At 43.3% G+C, this 8,186-nt stretch overlaps 1 long non-coding RNA gene across 1 annotated transcript; it reads right to left on the bottom strand.

Moving 5' to 3' along the window:
• Positions 1-1,562: 1,562 nt before the first annotated feature.
• Positions 1,563-7,280, bottom strand: LOC106958615 (uncharacterized). Its single transcript, XR_001427185.1, has 3 exons — positions 7,269-7,280; positions 4,646-4,649; positions 1,563-1,690 (listed from the first exon to the last, which is right to left on the bottom strand). It is a non-coding gene; the product is annotated as an uncharacterized LOC106958615 (long non-coding RNA).
• Between the last annotated feature and the right edge of the window lie 906 nt (positions 7,281-8,186).

Raw genomic sequence — 8,186 nt, 5'->3', positions numbered from 1 at the left:
ACGGTTTTATTTTTAGGGCTTCTGTTATTTATCCTACAGGTCATCGACTGCATTTATAGACGTGATAAGTGATACACATTGTAATCGTCAAGTCACTGTTTCTGGTTGTTTCTTATCCCATTGGGACCCGACTCTTTGAACACTAAGAAACTTGAGTTTTTCTGTCAGTATGTCCTTTTAAATGATAAAGTTGCACTAGGATTTTCCATTTTATAATACCACCACATAGTGACACTTCATTAACCAATGACTACCCAACCATTGATGTCTAAACATTTCAAAATAAAAGAATGAGCGCAAGGACATGACATTTTTTTAAATGTACACGTTCTTTTGCTTTTCTGCCACACAATGACACATTTTCCAATGAATACTTTTAAAAACAAGCAGCCCAAATTTTAACAACCAGGTGGGGTTTTTTCTGCCAAAGGTGTTCAAAGGAAACCCAGTTGGGCAGAAACCCACCCAATCTGGCTGAGTGCATCAGGTTCTAAAGACTATTTTTATCTTTGCCATCACTTGTTTCAGGTTCTGTGCCGTCATGGTCCAACCTTCACATCTTCACTCAAACATGAGACTCAGACATTCAAACTGTTGCAAATAAACTCAATATAGTGCCGTCATATACATTTATCAATATATTAATTTGACAAATAGTGCCAAAGCTTGACTTAAGAAAGGCAAGTCAAGCATGGATTTGTTTTTTATTTAAACACAAAAATTAGAAACTATAAAGTGTTTAAAAGAACATTATTGGCTTGTTTTCAGTATTTCTAATTTGAAATTAGAGCCAACCTGAGAAGAGAAATAACTATTTTCATAATTAACATTTGACAACGCAATCTAATTTGCCACAGGGAATTGAAACTCATCGGCCACTTTACTAAATACGCATTTAACTGCAAATGAACAAAAACAGAGTTCAGCTATAAAGTGGCAGCAGTTCAATGGATTCAGAATGAGGGATGTTGAATCGGATCCCAAGTATCAGATGATGCTTCAAGTCACAACACATACATGGCATTGAATTAGTTAATTTTATTAATGGTGAGACTATGTAATGCAGCTGATTAATGCACCTTTTAACAGAGTTAAGGTGATATTTAACCATTTTCTAAACCTTCAGGATGTGGTGGAAAAGCAGATTTATATCATGGGGCTGTAATTGAAAAACCTGTAGCAACTGTCATGTCACTAAGGTAAGGCAAGTTTATTTTATTTATATAGCACATTTTCAGCAACAAGACAATTCAAAGTGCGTTACATTAATTAAAAAATAAACCATAGGAACGACAAAAAGAAGAGCTAAATCCTTTTCTGGGTTAAAAGTAATATAAACTAAGCAGTGATGTTCCTGTTAAATATGGACCAAAATCTGAAGAATGTTTTCAACACCTGTTGAATCTATTCCACTGAGAATTAAAGCAATGCAGCATAAGCAAGTGCCTAAAATGCAAAAACAAAGACTGTCTAGTTTCTAATGCAAACAAATATACTAGCACACTTGAGGAAGAGGAGGTGGCGGATGGTGGAGGAGGTGGTGGAGATCCTGAGGGATCTCCTCCCAGACCAGGACTAAGGCATCCGCCACCTCCTGGACAGTCTGTGGTGCAACGTGACGTTGGTGTATGGAGCGAGACATGATGTCCCAGATGTGCTCAATCGGATTCAGGTCTGGGGAACAGGTGGGCTAAAACTATGGGTTTAGACGCACTATGTTCACTAACTGGTCGCAGCAAATCGTCTTTTTCAATTAAATTGAAAAATAGCCTTCAAGCTCTCGTTAGAACAGCGGCCATCTACGTCTACACCATAGTGCTTACCAATTTCAAACAAATGTGCTTTCTTGCAATCATCCAAAAACTCCTTTGAGGGAAAATAAAAAAAAAATTCAGAAAGAGAAGTCATGTCTGCTCCTGACAAACACCACAACAATAATCAGTTAGGATCTGTGTTGATCTGTGTGCACAGGCAGACAGAAGTACCCCGCTAACTGACCTGCCCAGCCAAAATTTCCTAGCAACCTTGTCTTCACACCTCTTGGGCTGGGTTGTTATGCACATTAAATCAGCAGGCAAGTAAGGTAATCTATACAGACCGCCCCACATAAGATATAAGTCCATCAGATAGGTGTCAGACAACTGTCCAAGCACAGTCAACACCAACCACCTCCAAGCAACACTACAAAAACAACAAGATGAAGCCCAAAGGAGCAACACCTCTATGCCTACCGGGGACCAAATCTGCGAACAGGTGCACACGATCAACACTTCACTCACCTTGATTATGTTGAGGGACAAAAGGCTGCTCCACAGACACCACACCACCCAACAAACCACAAAATAGTCCCAAACCATGTATGTTTCCGTATTCAAACCAAAAGAAATGCACCGAAACAAAACGTGAAAACTGACGTGATCAGAGGGCGATTCCCACCCACAAGCAGGTCAAGCTCAAACATGTAAACAAAGGGAAAAGTTCAAACAAAATTTAACCGACAAACCATTTGAGTGCAAACTGGTTCAAATGATGAGACCCCATTCTGAAGATGGCGCCTCACAGCCAGGTGATTGATTGTCCAGCAAGAGATGGACTTTCCCCTCAATATCGATCAGCTTGGCTCTCCAAAACATTTGAGTTGGATTGTAAATGCCTCATTGTTTTCCTGACAGGATTTTTCTCTTCCACATGGTAGACATTGGAGCCACACATCATGTCTGGACCAGACAAAAGAGCCGAACGCTGTGTGGTGTGTTGCCCGTTATGCCAGAAGCCACAAAAGTCCATCTCCACTCATCTGGCAATGCAGTGCATTGCAGGCGAGCCCAAGGCAGCCATAAAGGAGAAGCTTGTGAAAGGCAAGCACTCAATGAAAAGGTGAACTCTGAAAGGCCGTTGGTGGGATTACCATCAGCGCTGCAGGTGGTGCCTAGATCCTACCGGCAGGTACTGGATTCTCAAACGAGTCTAGTGGGACGAGTTCATCGTTCTGAACCCGCCGAACAAGGATGAGCTGTTGATTGAGGAGGGCAGCAGCAGTTGCCGACAAAGCTGCTTGCTCCGCCACTGCAGAGGAGCCAGCAGCCACCGCTATGCAGGAGGGGTCGTCCCAGTCAGGAAGCAAGGAGGAGGAGCGATCTGCAAGGACACAGAGCTCCAGGAGTCAAAAGGGGCCCGAAAGTTCATAAAGGAGATGGGTTTGTACAAGAAGGCAACCTCTGATGACCCCTTCTCCAGAGCTACAAGGTCCACTTGAAAGGGAAATTAAAAATGGCAAACACCAAGCAAGAGATGGCAAACGTGCTGATGGCTTAACTTCCTGGTTCCAGGTGCTGCTCAGATGACAGCAGCCTTTACTAGGAAAAATGAAAAGGTGGCAGAGTATGTGCAGAAGCTACAGGTTGCCAAAGTTAATGCGTGAAGCGCATCAACAAAAACCTGGAGGACAGCCTGCACGTGACTGAGGAGGAGAAAACCAGATTTTATTATTACTGCGAGGTAAGAGACTAACGGTGGCAGAATGGTGCCACCCACTCTGATGGACAAAGAGTGGGTGAAACGAAGCCGTTATGGCGGCTATGTGATCGTGGTCCACTGAGCAAAAGCAGCAGGAAAGCCGGCTGCCTCCTTTGGGTGAACATCTGCAGGACAGGGATGTCCCAGACCACTTCTTTTTTTATCACCTGCTCAGGCATCAAGAGCGCCCACATGGAGCTGAGCCAACTGCACAAACACTACCATCTGCCAATAGTCAGCAACCAAGACCTGCTGAAGATCGTGGGCCAGGAACCGGCTCTTTGGAATGAGGATGTGGCAACTCTGCTCCAATCGTACCTGGGACTGTCTAAGGTTGCAGCCGAGATACACCTGAGTATGCAGCAGGTGGCAGAGGTGTGCTGCCACCTGGAAATTCTGGCAGGCTCCACGGACAACGCCCAGAGACACAAAAGGTGCAGGCAAGGATCTGAAGAAGACACAGAGCTTTCTGAAGGCATTTCCTGTCACTCTAGATCAGTGTTTCCCAACCCTGGTCCTCAAGGCACACTGTCCTACATGCTTTAGAGGTATCCCTGCTGTAATGTGCCTAATTCAACTGATTGCAGTTCAGCAAACACCTGTTAGTCATTGATTGAAATCAGCTGGACTGAAGCAAGGAAATACCTAAAACATGCAGGGCAGTGTGCCTTGAGGACCAGGGTTGGGAAACACTGCTCTAGATCGCAGGTGTCAAACTCCAGTCCTGGAGGGCCACTGCCCTGCAACTTTTAGATGTGCCTCTGCTGCACCACAGCTGAATAGAATAATTAGGTCATCAGTAAGACTCTGGAGGACTTATCTACACAAGGAGGTAATTAAGTCATTTAATTCCAGCGTTTCGTACCTGTGGTACATCTAAAAACTGCAGAACAGCGGCGCTTGAGGACTGGAGTTTGACACCCCTGCACTAGATGGTGCGTCCCCCTCCACTTTACATGAAGGGATCCATCTTTTTATTGTTCTTTATCCTGAGGAACCCCGGAAGTAGCTGCATCCAGGATCTGCTAGGGCCTAGCATCTCCTGGCTATTAAAGCAGGCTATTGAAAGAGGGAAGGGGGCTGGTGGAGTTGAGTTGAAGCTCACTTGGGGCTGAGCTCACTTCTCCACCCAGCTCTGCTTTTCAGGCTGGCTCTTGCCCAACTTATAATGCCCACCCCAACTTTACTTTCTTTTCTTCTGCAGGATCCCCTGCTCACCTGCTTCTGGCGACACCATCAGCCACAGGGGCCGCATGCTATTTGCATTAGTTTTTTTGTTTCATTTCATGTTTGGTGCTCAATAAGAAGCCTAATTATTGTTGAAGTCCACGTCTCAATATTTTTTGTTTTAGCTCAACGAGCTGGGTTGTAACACTGACCCATTGCCAAATCTGTCATGTTGAAGGATGTTGCAGGCAGCAGATCGCTCTCCACGGTGTCTCCAGACTGTCACGTCTATCACATGCCAAGTGTGAACCCATTTTCATCTGTGAAGAGCACAGGGCAGCCAGTGGTGAATTTGCCAATCCTGGTGTTCTCTGGCAAATGCCAAGCCTCCTGCACGGTGTTGGGTTGTGAGCACAACCACCATCTGTGGACATCGGGCCCTCATACCATCCTCATGGAGTCAGTTTCTAACAGTTTGTGCAGACACATGCATATTTGTGGCCGGCTGTAGGTCATTTTGCAGGGTTCTGGCAGTGCTCCACATGCGCCTCCTTGCACAATAGTGGAGATTCCTGCTGCTGGGTTGCTGCTCTCCTCCACGTCTCCTGGTAGCATGCCTCCAGTCTCTGGACACTACAGAGGTTCCAAATGGCCGCCAGAATGGCACACAGAAAGATAGGCAAGAAGTCTGGTCACCACACGTTTAATGCACCTTTAAAACAGCAACGAAAGGCACAGATCAGTGGACAGCGGCTCCAGTTCCCAACACAAGTCTTCCCACACGGCAGACGGCTCATATAAAAATAAAAATTGGATGAAAATCCAAATTAATATGCACAGAATAAAATTAAAATAATGTAATTTGGCTCAGCTCAGTTCCAGACTGATTATACCAATTTCACAAAAAAAAGACAAAATAAAATAGCATCAATGGAGTACAGTACCAGACATTATTTTTATCATGAATGACAAAAAACAAACCTTTAAAACAGCAACGAAAGGCACAAATCAGTGGACACGGCGGCTACAGCTCCCAACGCAGAAATCTTCCCAAGCTAGCAGAGAAAAAAAAGTAGATACTGAGACTAACACACTAATGGAACAAAATCAAACACAGACCTTACAAAAACAGCTGCTATAATCTTAAATTTCTGCACCTTTTTAGCAACTAAATTTAATTTCATAACTGCTAGCTTGACTCACAAGGAAATCGTGGAAAGCTCCAAGCACAGACGTTCAACTGTAGAAGTGAAACGCAGCTGCGCACATGGACAAGAGGTGTGTCACACTAATTACCGGCCCCCTCGCAACAAGCAACATTAGGAACTATCAACTTGGTAACAAAAATAAGAAAATGAGTATAAAAGTAGTAACAGTAAAAATAAAATGTTCCACTGAAAGTTTTGAGAATGTTCATCTATAATAATATTAAAATCAACTTGCTACATACGCAGACAGACACAGCAAACCTTCTTGCCATTGATGTGCCGTCCTGGATGAGAGCTGCACTACCGGAGCCACTTGTGTGGATTGTAGAGTCCGCCTCCTGCTACCAGAGTGTGAACACACCACCAACATTCAGAAGTGACCAAAACATCAGCCAGAAAGCACTTGAGAAGTCTGTGGTCCTCACCTGCAGAACCACTCCTTTATCGAGTGTCTTGCTAATTGCCAATAATTTCCCCTCTTGTATATTCCATTTGCACAACAGCATGTGAAATTGATTTTCAGTCAGTGTTGCTTCCTAAGAGGACAGTTTGATTTCACATAACTTTGATTTAATGAAGTTATATTGTGTTGTTTACTTGTTCCCTTTATTGTTATGAGCAGTGTGTATAAGATATCTAAAACATTTAATTAGCATAGAAAATGTAGCAATGGAAAACAATTATACTAATTCAAAGTGGTATTAACAAATTGACAAACTGATAGATTAGTCAGCTATCAAAATAATTTGTTGCTGCTCTGGTTATCAACATGTGTTAAAGAAACAAGATCTAAAATAAAGAAAAGGTGTTAAAAAGGAAGCTTTTAGCAAACAATCTAAAACCAATTTGAAATTTGTACTTTTTTGACTTCAGATGCTGTTTTTTACACTGAAAGTAATGCTTCCTGCTGCTATTTTTCATACCGTAAACCAGGATATACTTCTTATATTAAAGCAGATATGATGAACTATAAATTTCTGCATATTTTGTGACAAAAATGCTGATCTTTTAAGCATCCTGATGCAACAGAAAAAAGATCAACATTTGTGAACTTGTTGCCCTGATGTCAGACCAGCTGATTTTTCCTCCTCGTCTCTCCATTTCTCCTGGCATGCCAATAGAAAAAGCGGAATGGTTTCCACGACAGAAGCACTTTTATAATAAGAACACACCAGATGTGCATATGAAATTACTTTTATTATTCTTGCTCACTGCAGGACTTACTCCCCAAGCTAATAAATGGGTTTTAGCAAGCAGACTAACAAAGTATTAGAGTGCAGCCTAAAGGGGGAAAAAATTAAAACCCCAGCGGTCCTTCAGCTACAACAGCTGAACTTTACATATTACTCGTTCATGCAGATTACTAAATCAAGGAACTACATTTATTTACGCTTTTTAATAAGGCGCCACAGCCTCAGAGGAAATTTTTTATTGAGACGACTGGTGGGGAGACTGCGCTGCTGCTGGGAGCCACCAGTGAACCTATATTTTCAGAGCAAAATGTCTTCTAGGCTGTTATGGTACACATAAAGCATGGGGACTAAGAGATGTAGTGTGCATACAAACATTAGAAATAAAACACCTTCCAAGCAAGAACTCCCCGCTTTCCAATTTAGTTTCTGGGAAGAGACTATTATCAGTATCTGACTTGTTTTTTTAAAACTTCCTCCACATTCATTGAGACATGTCATCCATCTATCTCAGCCTCGGGGTCCAGAAGCTCCTCGGCCATGAGTGCCTGCTGCGGCGGGGCTGTATTTCAGCATGTTGAAGTGCATGGAGAATTCCCATGAAGGGTAAGGGATTATGGATTTTGGCCTCTAAGCTGCCTGGATGCCCAGTGCGGATGTCTCTGAGCGTAGTAATCTTCAAACAGCACGCAGAGTGATGAGTGGGCACCGAGGAGTTCTACTCAGGATCTAAATGTGTTCCACCGAGTTAGAAAGAGATAGAAAAAAAAAAGAGCAAGAGAGGGGGAAAAAAACCCATTTGATGCAGAAATGGAAAGGATCGACTCGGTGGCTCCTCGGGGCGAGAGACACTTTTGATCCTGTGACCTGTTTTGAGCCTAAAGTCTGCGTTGAAAACTGGTGCGGAGCTGCAGATCGCTTCGGAGTGGTGCAAATGTAAATGTCACAGTTCCTCATCACTACACGTAACTGTGGATGGAAAAAGTCAATTGAGTAATTTTTGGGGTCATACCAGGCACCCCAGGAAGAGCGGGGTGCTGCTCATATAAATGGGTCCCAGAAAAATGGCCGCTGTGTTTCAGGGTTCCTGATGTTAAAGGTGGCC

The sequence above is a fragment of the Poecilia latipinna genome, unplaced genomic scaffold, assembly GCF_001443285.1.
Source record: "Poecilia latipinna isolate Pla-1442-1.1 unplaced genomic scaffold, P_latipinna-1.0 Scaffold1000, whole genome shotgun sequence".
Lineage (NCBI taxonomy): Eukaryota > Metazoa > Chordata > Actinopteri > Cyprinodontiformes > Poeciliidae > Poecilia > Poecilia latipinna.
Note: the sequence above shows the minus strand (reverse complement) of the source record. Positions and strands in the feature narration are given on the sequence as shown.